Consider the following 8,751-nt stretch of genomic DNA (forward strand, 5'->3'; position numbering starts at 1 on the left):
TTGCGTCCCACGAGCTTCCGACAAACAAGTCTAGTGAGGATATTCGTAAATCCATGTGCAGGCAGTGTGGAACTGGGAAGCACCGCGTGTCAGCTCACCTCACAGGAGGAAGTTCCCCAGAGAGATAGCTTTCAACAAGGTACTCGGGTTTGGAAGTTAGTATGCAGCTCCCTTCTGAGGGAGGAATTGCTCGGAAGTCGCTGGGATTGAGCTAAGAGTCACGTGCCGCTCACAAAGCTTGCGTCCCGTATCGAACGAAATCCTTTGGAAGCGAAGCATACAGGCGGTCAACGTGTGGGAGGTACAAACCATAAGCTCAATCCAAAGGAGTGCGCATGCCTTGGAGGCAGCCGTCTGCTGGGCGCGAAACTGACAAGGCAGACACTTGGGTCACACTTCGCTACTGTCCCGCATACAACGAAATGCTGTGGAAGCGGACCGTACAGGCAGTCAGGATGGCCGAGGTAAAGGCCATGAGCTCAACTCTCAAACTGTGTATGCTTTGCAGGCCGATGTCTGCTAGGCACTTATTCAGGGGAGCTAGAACCGAGCTACACTCAAACTGAACAAGGACGTTGGCAATCGCTGTGTTGAACTCAGATACACGAGAGTGCAGGCCTGTCACTTCCACAAGATTTTCACAAAACCCCTTCCAGCACCTCACGTACTTATGCTACGACCTATGTCTACGGGCAGTCAGGATGCGGGAGGGTTCTGCCCTGACCTCAGCTCTCACGAGGAAGCATGCCTAGAAGCCAGCTTTCAACCAGCTGCGTTCTCATGGCAGTGAGAACGCAGCAGTATTCTGAGTCAGGAGGTTCCAAGATTACCACTCTCCTGCACCTGGACATACCCTCCAGGTCTGCATTGTTCCACTTGTGTCTCAGAAGCCTCTGACAAACGTCTGTGGTGAAGATGTTGGAAACTCATTCTGCAGGCAGTGTGGACCTGTGAGGGACTGAGTGTGAGCTCAACTCTCAGAAGTAAGTTGCCTGTGGACAGGGCGTTCAGCCAGCTTCTCACCTATGGAACTTCGTGTGTAGCACCAGTCTCAGACAGAAATTACTAGGAAATCGCTGGATTGAGCTTGGAGGCACTTGTCTTGTGTGCCGGGACATTCCGCTTACCTCTCACAACACTTCAGTCACGCATCGAGCCTAGGCCTGTTTGCAGCGAAGTGTACCTGCAGGCGGGATGTGGGAAGTACAGGCCATAAGCTCAACACTCAAAAGTGTGTACGCCTGGGAGGCAGATGTCTGCTATCCACTCGTACATGGGAGGTAGAAACTAGCTGCACTCTGATAGAAGAAGGCCGTTGGAAATCGCTGTATTCAACTCAGATATGCGTGAGTTCAGGCCCAACGCTTCCACATGCTTTTCTCACCACATCTCCCAGCACCTAACATAAGGATGTTAGCCTCTACGTCTACAGTCTGGCAGGATGCGGGAGGGAGGGTCCTGCCCTGAGCTCTGCTCTCAAAAGGAAGCATGCCTGCAAGCTAGCTTTCCACTAGCTGAGTTGTTATGGCCATGAAAAAGAAGCAGCATTGTAAGTCAGGACGTTCCGTCAATACCGCTCTACCACCCCTGGAGACACAAACGTTGAAGACTGCACCTTGGCCCTTGCGTCCCACGAGCTTCCGACAAACAAGTCTAGTGAGGATATTCGTAAATCCATGTGCAGGCAGTGTGGAACTGGGAAGCACCGCGTGTCAGCTCACCTCACAGGAGGAAGTTCCCCAGAGAGATAGCTTTCAACAAGGTACTCGGGTTTGGAAGTTAGTATGCAGCTCCCTTCTGAGGGAGGAATTGCTCGGAAGTCGCTGGGATTGAGCTAAGAGTCACGTGCCGCTCACAAAGCTTGCGTCCCGTATCGAACGAAATCCTTTGGAAGCGAAGCATACAGGCGGTCAACGTGTGGGAGGTACAAATCATAAGCTCAATCCAAAGGAGTGCGCATGCCTTGGAGGCAGCCGTCTGCTGGGCGCGAAACTGACAAGGCAGACACTTGGGTCTCACTTCGCTACTGTCCCGCATACAACGAAATGCTGTGGAAGCGGACCGTACAGGCAGTCAGGATGGCCGAGGTAAAGGCCATGAGCTCAACTCTCAAACTGTGTATGCTTTGCAGGCCGATGTCTGCTAGGCACTTATTCAGGGGAGCTAGAACCGAGCTACACTCAAACTGAACAAGGACGTTGGCAATCGCTGTGTTGAACTCAGATACACGAGAGTGCAGGCCTGTCACTTCCACAAGATTTTCACAAAACCCCTTCCAGCACCTCACGTACTTATGCTACGACCTATGTCTACGGGCAGTCAGGATGCGGGAGGGTTCTGCCCTGACCTCAGCTCTCACGAGGAAGCATGCCTAGAAGCCAGCTTTCAACCAGCTGCGTTCTCATGGCAGTGAGAACGCAGCAGTATTCTGAGTCAGGAGGTTCCAAGATTACCACTCTCCTGCACCTGGACATACCCTCCAGGTCTGCATTGTTCCACTTGTGTCTCAGAAGCCTCTGACAAACGTCTGTGGTGAAGATGTTGGAAACTCATTCTGCAGGCAGTGTGGACCTGTGAGGGACTGAGTGTGAGCTCAACTCTCAGAAGTAAGTTGCCTGTGGACAGGGCGTTCAGCCAGCTTCTCACCTATGGAACTTCGTGTGTAGCACCAGTCTCAGACAGAAATTACTAGGAAATCGCTGGATTGAGCTTGGAGGCACTTGTCTTGTGTGCCGGGACATTCCGCTTACCTCTCACAACACTTCAGTCACGCATCGAGCCTAGGCCTGTTTGCAGCGAAGTGTACCTGCAGGCGGGATGTGGGAAGTACAGGCCATAAGCTCAACACTCAAAAGTGTGTACGCCTGGGAGGCAGATGTCTGCTATCCACTCGTACATGGGAGGTAGAAACTAGCTGCACTCTGATAGAAGAAGGCCGTTGGAAATCGCTGTATTCAACTCAGATATGCGTGAGTTCAGGCCCAACGCTTCCACATGCTTTTCTCACCACATCTCCCAGCACCTAACATAAGGATGTTAGCCTCTACGTCTACAGTCTGGCAGGATGCGGGAGGGAGGGTCCTGCCCTGAGCTCTGCTCTCAAAAGGAAGCATGCCTGCAAGCTAGCTTTCCACTAGCTGAGTTGTTATGGCCGTGAAAAAGAAGCAGCATTGTAAGTCAGGACGTTCCGTCAATACCGCTCTACCACCCCTGGAGACACAAACGTTGAAGACTGCACCTTGGCCCTTGCGTCCCACGAGCTTCCGACAAACAAGTCTAGTGAGGATATTCGTAAATCCATGTGCAGGCAGTGTGGAACTGGGAAGCACCGCGTGTCAGCTCACCTCACAGGAGGAAGTTCCCCAGAGAGATAGCTTTCAACAAGGTACTCGGGTTTGGAAGTTAGTATGCAGCTCCCTTCTGAGGGAGGAATTGCTCGGAAGTCGCTGGGATTGAGCTAAGAGTCACGTGCCGCTCACAAAGCTTGCGTCCCGTATCGAACGAAATCCTTTGGAAGCGAAGCATACAGGCGGTCAACGTGTGGGAGGTACAAACCATAAGCTCAATCCAAAGGAGTGCGCATGCCTTGGAGGCAGCCGTCTGCTGGGCGCGAAACTGACAAGGCAGACACTTGGGTCTCACTTCGCTACTGTCCCGCATACAACGAAATGCTGTGGAAGCGGACCGTACAGGCAGTCAGGATGGCCGAGGTAAAGGCCATGAGCTCAACTCTCAAACTGTGTATGCTTTGCAGGCCGATGTCTGCTAGGCACTTATTCAGGGGAGCTAGAACCGAGCTACACTCAAACTGAACAAGGACGTTGGCAATCGCTGTGTTGAACTCAGATACACGAGAGTGCAGGCCTGTCACTTCCACAAGATTTTCACAAAACCCCTTCCAGCACCTCACGTACTTATGCTACGACCTATGTCTACGGGCAGTCAGGATGCGGGAGGGTTCTGCCCTGACCTCAGCTCTCACGAGGAAGCATGCCTAGAAGCCAGCTTTCAACCAGCTGCGTTCTCATGGCAGTGAGAACGCAGCAGTATTCTGAGTCAGGAGGTTCCAAGATTACCACTCTCCTGCACCTGGACATACCCTCCAGGCCTGCATTGTTCCACTTGTGTCTCAGAAGCCTCTGACAAACGTCTGTGGTGAAGATGTTGGAAACTCATTCTGCAGGCAGTGTGGACCTGTGAGGGACTGAGTGTGAGCTCAACTCTCAGAAGTAAGTTGCCTGTGGACAGGGCGTTCAGCCAGCTTCTCACCTATGGAACTTCGTGTGTAGCACCAGTCTCAGACAGAAATTACTAGGAAATCGCTGGATTGAGCTTGGAGGCACTTGTCTTGTGTGCCGGGACATTCCGCTTACCTCTCACAACACTTCAGTCACGCATCGAGCCTAGGCCTGTTTGCAGCGAAGTGTACCTGCAGGCGGGATGTGGGAAGTACAGGCCATAAGCTCAACACTCAAAAGTGTGTACGCCTGGGAGGCAGATGTCTGCTATCCACTCGTACATGGGAGGTAGAAACTAGCTGCACTCTGATAGAAGAAGGCCGTTGGAAATCGCTGTATTCAACTCAGATATGCGTGAGTTCAGGCCCAACGCTTCCACATGCTTTTCTCACCACATCTCCCAGCACCTAACATAAGGATGTTAGCCTCTACGTCTACAGTCTGACAGGATGCGGGAGGGAGGGTCCTGCCCTGAGCTCTGCTCTCAAAAGGAAGCATGCCTGCAAGCTAGCTTTCCACTAGCTGAGTTGTTATGGCCGTGAAAAAGAAGCAGCATTGTAAGTCAGGACGTTCCGTCAATACCGCTCTACCACCCCTGGAGACACAAACGTTGAAGACTGCACCTTGGCCCTTGCGTTCCACGAGCTTCCGACAAACAAGTCTAGTGAGGATATTCGTAAATCCATGTGCAGGCAGTGTGGAACTGGGAAGCACCGCGTGTCAGCTCACCTCACAGGAGGAAGTTCCCCAGAGAGATAGCTTTCAACAAGGTACTCGGGTTTGGAAGTTAGTATGCAGCTCCCTTCTGAGGGAGGAATTGCTCGGAAGTCGCTGGGATTGAGCTAAGAGTCACGTGCCGCTCACAAAGCTTGCGTCCCGTATCGAACGAAATCCTTTGGAAGCGAAGCATACAGGCGGTCAACGTGTGGGAGGTACAAACCATAAGCTCAATCCAAAGGAGTGCGCATGCCTTGGAGGCAGCCGTCTGCTGGGCGCGAAACTGACAAGGCAGACACTTGGGTCTCACTTCGCTACTGTCCCGCATAAAACGAAATGCTGTGGAAGCGGACCGTACAGGCAGTCAGGATGGCCGAGGTAAAGGCCATGAGCTCAACTCTCAAACTGTGTATGCTTTGCAGGCCGATGTCTGCTAGGCACTTATTCAGGGGAGCTAGAACCGAGCTACACTCAAACTGAACAAGGACGTTGGCAATCGCTGTGTTGAACTCAGATACACGAGAGTGCAGGCCTGTCACTTCCACAAGATTTTCACAAAACCCCTTCCAGCACCTCACGTACTTATGCTACGACCTATGTCTACGGGCAGTCAGGATGCGGGAGGGTTCTGCCCTGACCTCAGCTCTCACGAGGAAGCATGCCTAGAAGCCAGCTTTCAACCAGCTGCGTTCTCATGGCAGTGAGAACGCAGCAGTATTCTGAGTCAGGAGGTTCCAAGATTACCACTCTCCTGCACCTGGACATACCCTCCAGGTCTGCATTGTTCCACTTGTGTCTCAGAAGCCTCTGACAAACGTCTGTGGTGAAGATGTTGGAAACTCATTCTGCAGGCAGTGTGGACCTGTGAGGGACTGAGTGTGAGCTCAACTCTCAGAAGTAAGTTGCCTGTGGACAGGGCGTTCAGCCAGCTTCTCACCTATGGAACTTCGTGTGTAGCACCAGTCTCAGACAGAAATTACTAGGAAATCGCTGGATTGAGCTTGGAGGCACTTGTCTTGTGTGCCGGGACATTCCGCTTACCTCTCACAACACTTCAGTCACGCATCGAGCCTAGGCCTGTTTGCAGCGAAGTGTACCTGCAGGCGGGATGTGGGAAGTACAGGCCATAAGCTCAACACTCAAAAGTGTGTACGCCTGGGAGGCAGATGTCTGCTATCCACTCGTACATGGGAGGTAGAAACTAGCTGCACTCTGATAGAAGAAGGCCGTTGGAAATCGCTGTATTCAACTCAGATATGCGTGAGTTCAGGCCCAACGCTTCCACATGCTTTTCTCACCACATCTCCCAGCACCTAACATAAGGATGTTAGCCTCTACGTCTACAGTCTGGCAGGATGCGGGAGGGAGGGTCCTGCCCTGAGCTCTGCTCTCAAAAGGAAGCATGCCTGCAAGCTAGCTTTCCACTAGCTGAGTTGTTATGGCCGTGAAAAAGAAGCAGCATTGTAAGTCAGGACGTTCCGTCAATACCGCTCTACCACCCCTGGAGACACAAACGTTGAAGACTGCACCTTGGCCCTTGCGTCCCACGAGCTTCCGACAAACAAGTCTAGTGAGGATATTCGTAAATCCATGTGCAGGCAGTGTGGAACTGGGAAGCACCGCGTGTCAGCTCACCTCACAGGAGGAAGTTCCCCAGAGAGATAGCTTTCAACAAGGTACTCGGGTTTGGAAGTTAGTATGCAGCTCCCTTCTGAGGGAGGAATTGCTCGGAAGTCGCTGGGATTGAGCTAAGAGTCACGTGCCGCTCACAAAGCTTGCGTCCCGTATCGAACGAAATCCTTTGGAAGCGAAGCATACAGGCGGTCAACGTGTGGGAGGTACAAACCATAAGCTCAATCCAAAGGAGTGCGCATGCCTTGGAGGCAGCCGTCTGCTGGGCGCGAAACTGACAAGGCAGACACTTGGGTCTCACTTCGCTACTGTCCCGCATACAACGAAATGCTGTGGAAGCGGACCGTACAGGCAGTCAGGATGGCCGAGGTAAAGGCCATGAGCTCAACTCTCAAACTGTGTATGCTTTGCAGGCCGATGTCTGCTAGGCACTTATTCAGGGGAGCTAGAACCGAGCTACACTCAAACTGAACAAGGACGTTGGCAATCGCTGTGTTGAACTCAGATACACGAGAGTGCAGGCCTGTCACTTCCACAAGATTTTCACAAAACCCCTTCCAGCACCTCACGTACTTATGCTACGACCTATGTCTACGGGCAGTCAGGATGCGGGAGGGTTCTGCCCTGACCTCAGCTCTCACGAGGAAGCATGCCTAGAAGCCAGCTTTCAACCAGCTGCGTTCTCACTGAGTCAGGAGGTTCCAAGATTACCACTCTCCTGCACCTGGACATACCCTCCAGGTCTGCATTGTTCCACTTGTGTCTCAGAAGCCTCTGACAAACGTCTGTGGTGAAGATGTTGGAAACTCATTCTGCAGGCAGTGTGGACCTGTGAGGGACTGAGTGTGAGCTCAACTCTCAGAAGTAAGTTGCCTGTGGACAGGGCGTTCAGCCAGCTTCTCACCTATGGAACTTCGTGTGTAGCACCAGTCTCAGACAGAAATTACTAGGAAATCGCTGGATTGAGCTTGGAGGCACTTGTCTTGTGTGCCGGGACATTCCGCTTACCTCTCACAACACTTCAGTCACGCATCGAGCCTAGGCCTGTTTGCAGCGAAGTGTACCTGCAGGCGGGATGTGGGAAGTACAGGCCATAAGCTCAACACTCAAAAGTGTGTACGCCTGGGAGGCAGATGTCTGCTATCCACTCGTACATGGGAGGTAGAAACTAGCTGCACTCTGATAGAAGAAGGCCGTTGGAAATCGCTGTATTCAACTCAGATATGCGTGAGTTCAGGCCCAACGCTTCCACATGCTTTTCTCACCACATCTCCCAGCACCTAACATAAGGATGTTAGCCTCTACGTCTACAGTCTGGCAGGATGCGGGAGGGAGGGTCCTGCCCTGAGCTCTGCTCTCAAAAGGAAGCATGCCTGCAAGCTAGCTTTCCACTAGCTGAGTTGTTATGGCCGTGAAAAAGAAGCAGCATTGTAAGTCAGGACGTTCCGTCAATACCGCTCTACCACCCCTGGAGACACAAACGTTGAAGACTGCACCTTGGCCCTTGCGTCCCACGAGCTTCCGACAAACAAGTCTAGTGAGGATATTCGTAAATCCATGTGCAGGCAGTGTGGAACTGGGAAGCACCGCGTGTCAGCTCACCTCACAGGAGGAAGTTCCCCAGAGAGATAGCTTTCAACAAGGTACTCGGGTTTGGAAGTTAGTATGCAGCTCCCTTCTGAGGGAGGAATTGCTCGGAAGTCGCTGGGATTGAGCTAAGAGTCACGTGCCGCTCACAAAGCTTGCGTCCCGTATCGAACGAAATCCTTTGGAAGCGAAGCATACAGGCGGTCAACGTGTGGGAGGTACAAACCATAAGCTCAATCCAAAGGAGTGCGCATGCCTTGGAGGCAGCCGTCTGCTGGGCGCGAAACTGACAAGGCAGACACTTGGGTCTCACTTCGCTACTGTCCCGCATACAACGAAATGCTGTGGAAGCGGACCGTACAGGCAGTCAGGATGGCCGAGGTAAAGGCCATGAGCTCAACTCTCAAACTGTGTATGCTTTGCAGGCCGATGTCTGCTAGGCACTTATTCAGGGGAGCTAGAACCGAGCTACACTCAAACTGAACAAGGACGTTGGCAATCGCTGTGTTGAACTCAGATACACGAGAGTGCAGGCCTGTCACTTCCACAAGATTTTCACAAAACCCCTTCCAGCACC

This window comes from Canis lupus, chromosome 18 (assembly GCF_048164855.1).
Source record: "Canis lupus baileyi chromosome 18, mCanLup2.hap1, whole genome shotgun sequence".
NCBI classification, from domain to species: domain Eukaryota; kingdom Metazoa; phylum Chordata; class Mammalia; order Carnivora; family Canidae; genus Canis; species Canis lupus.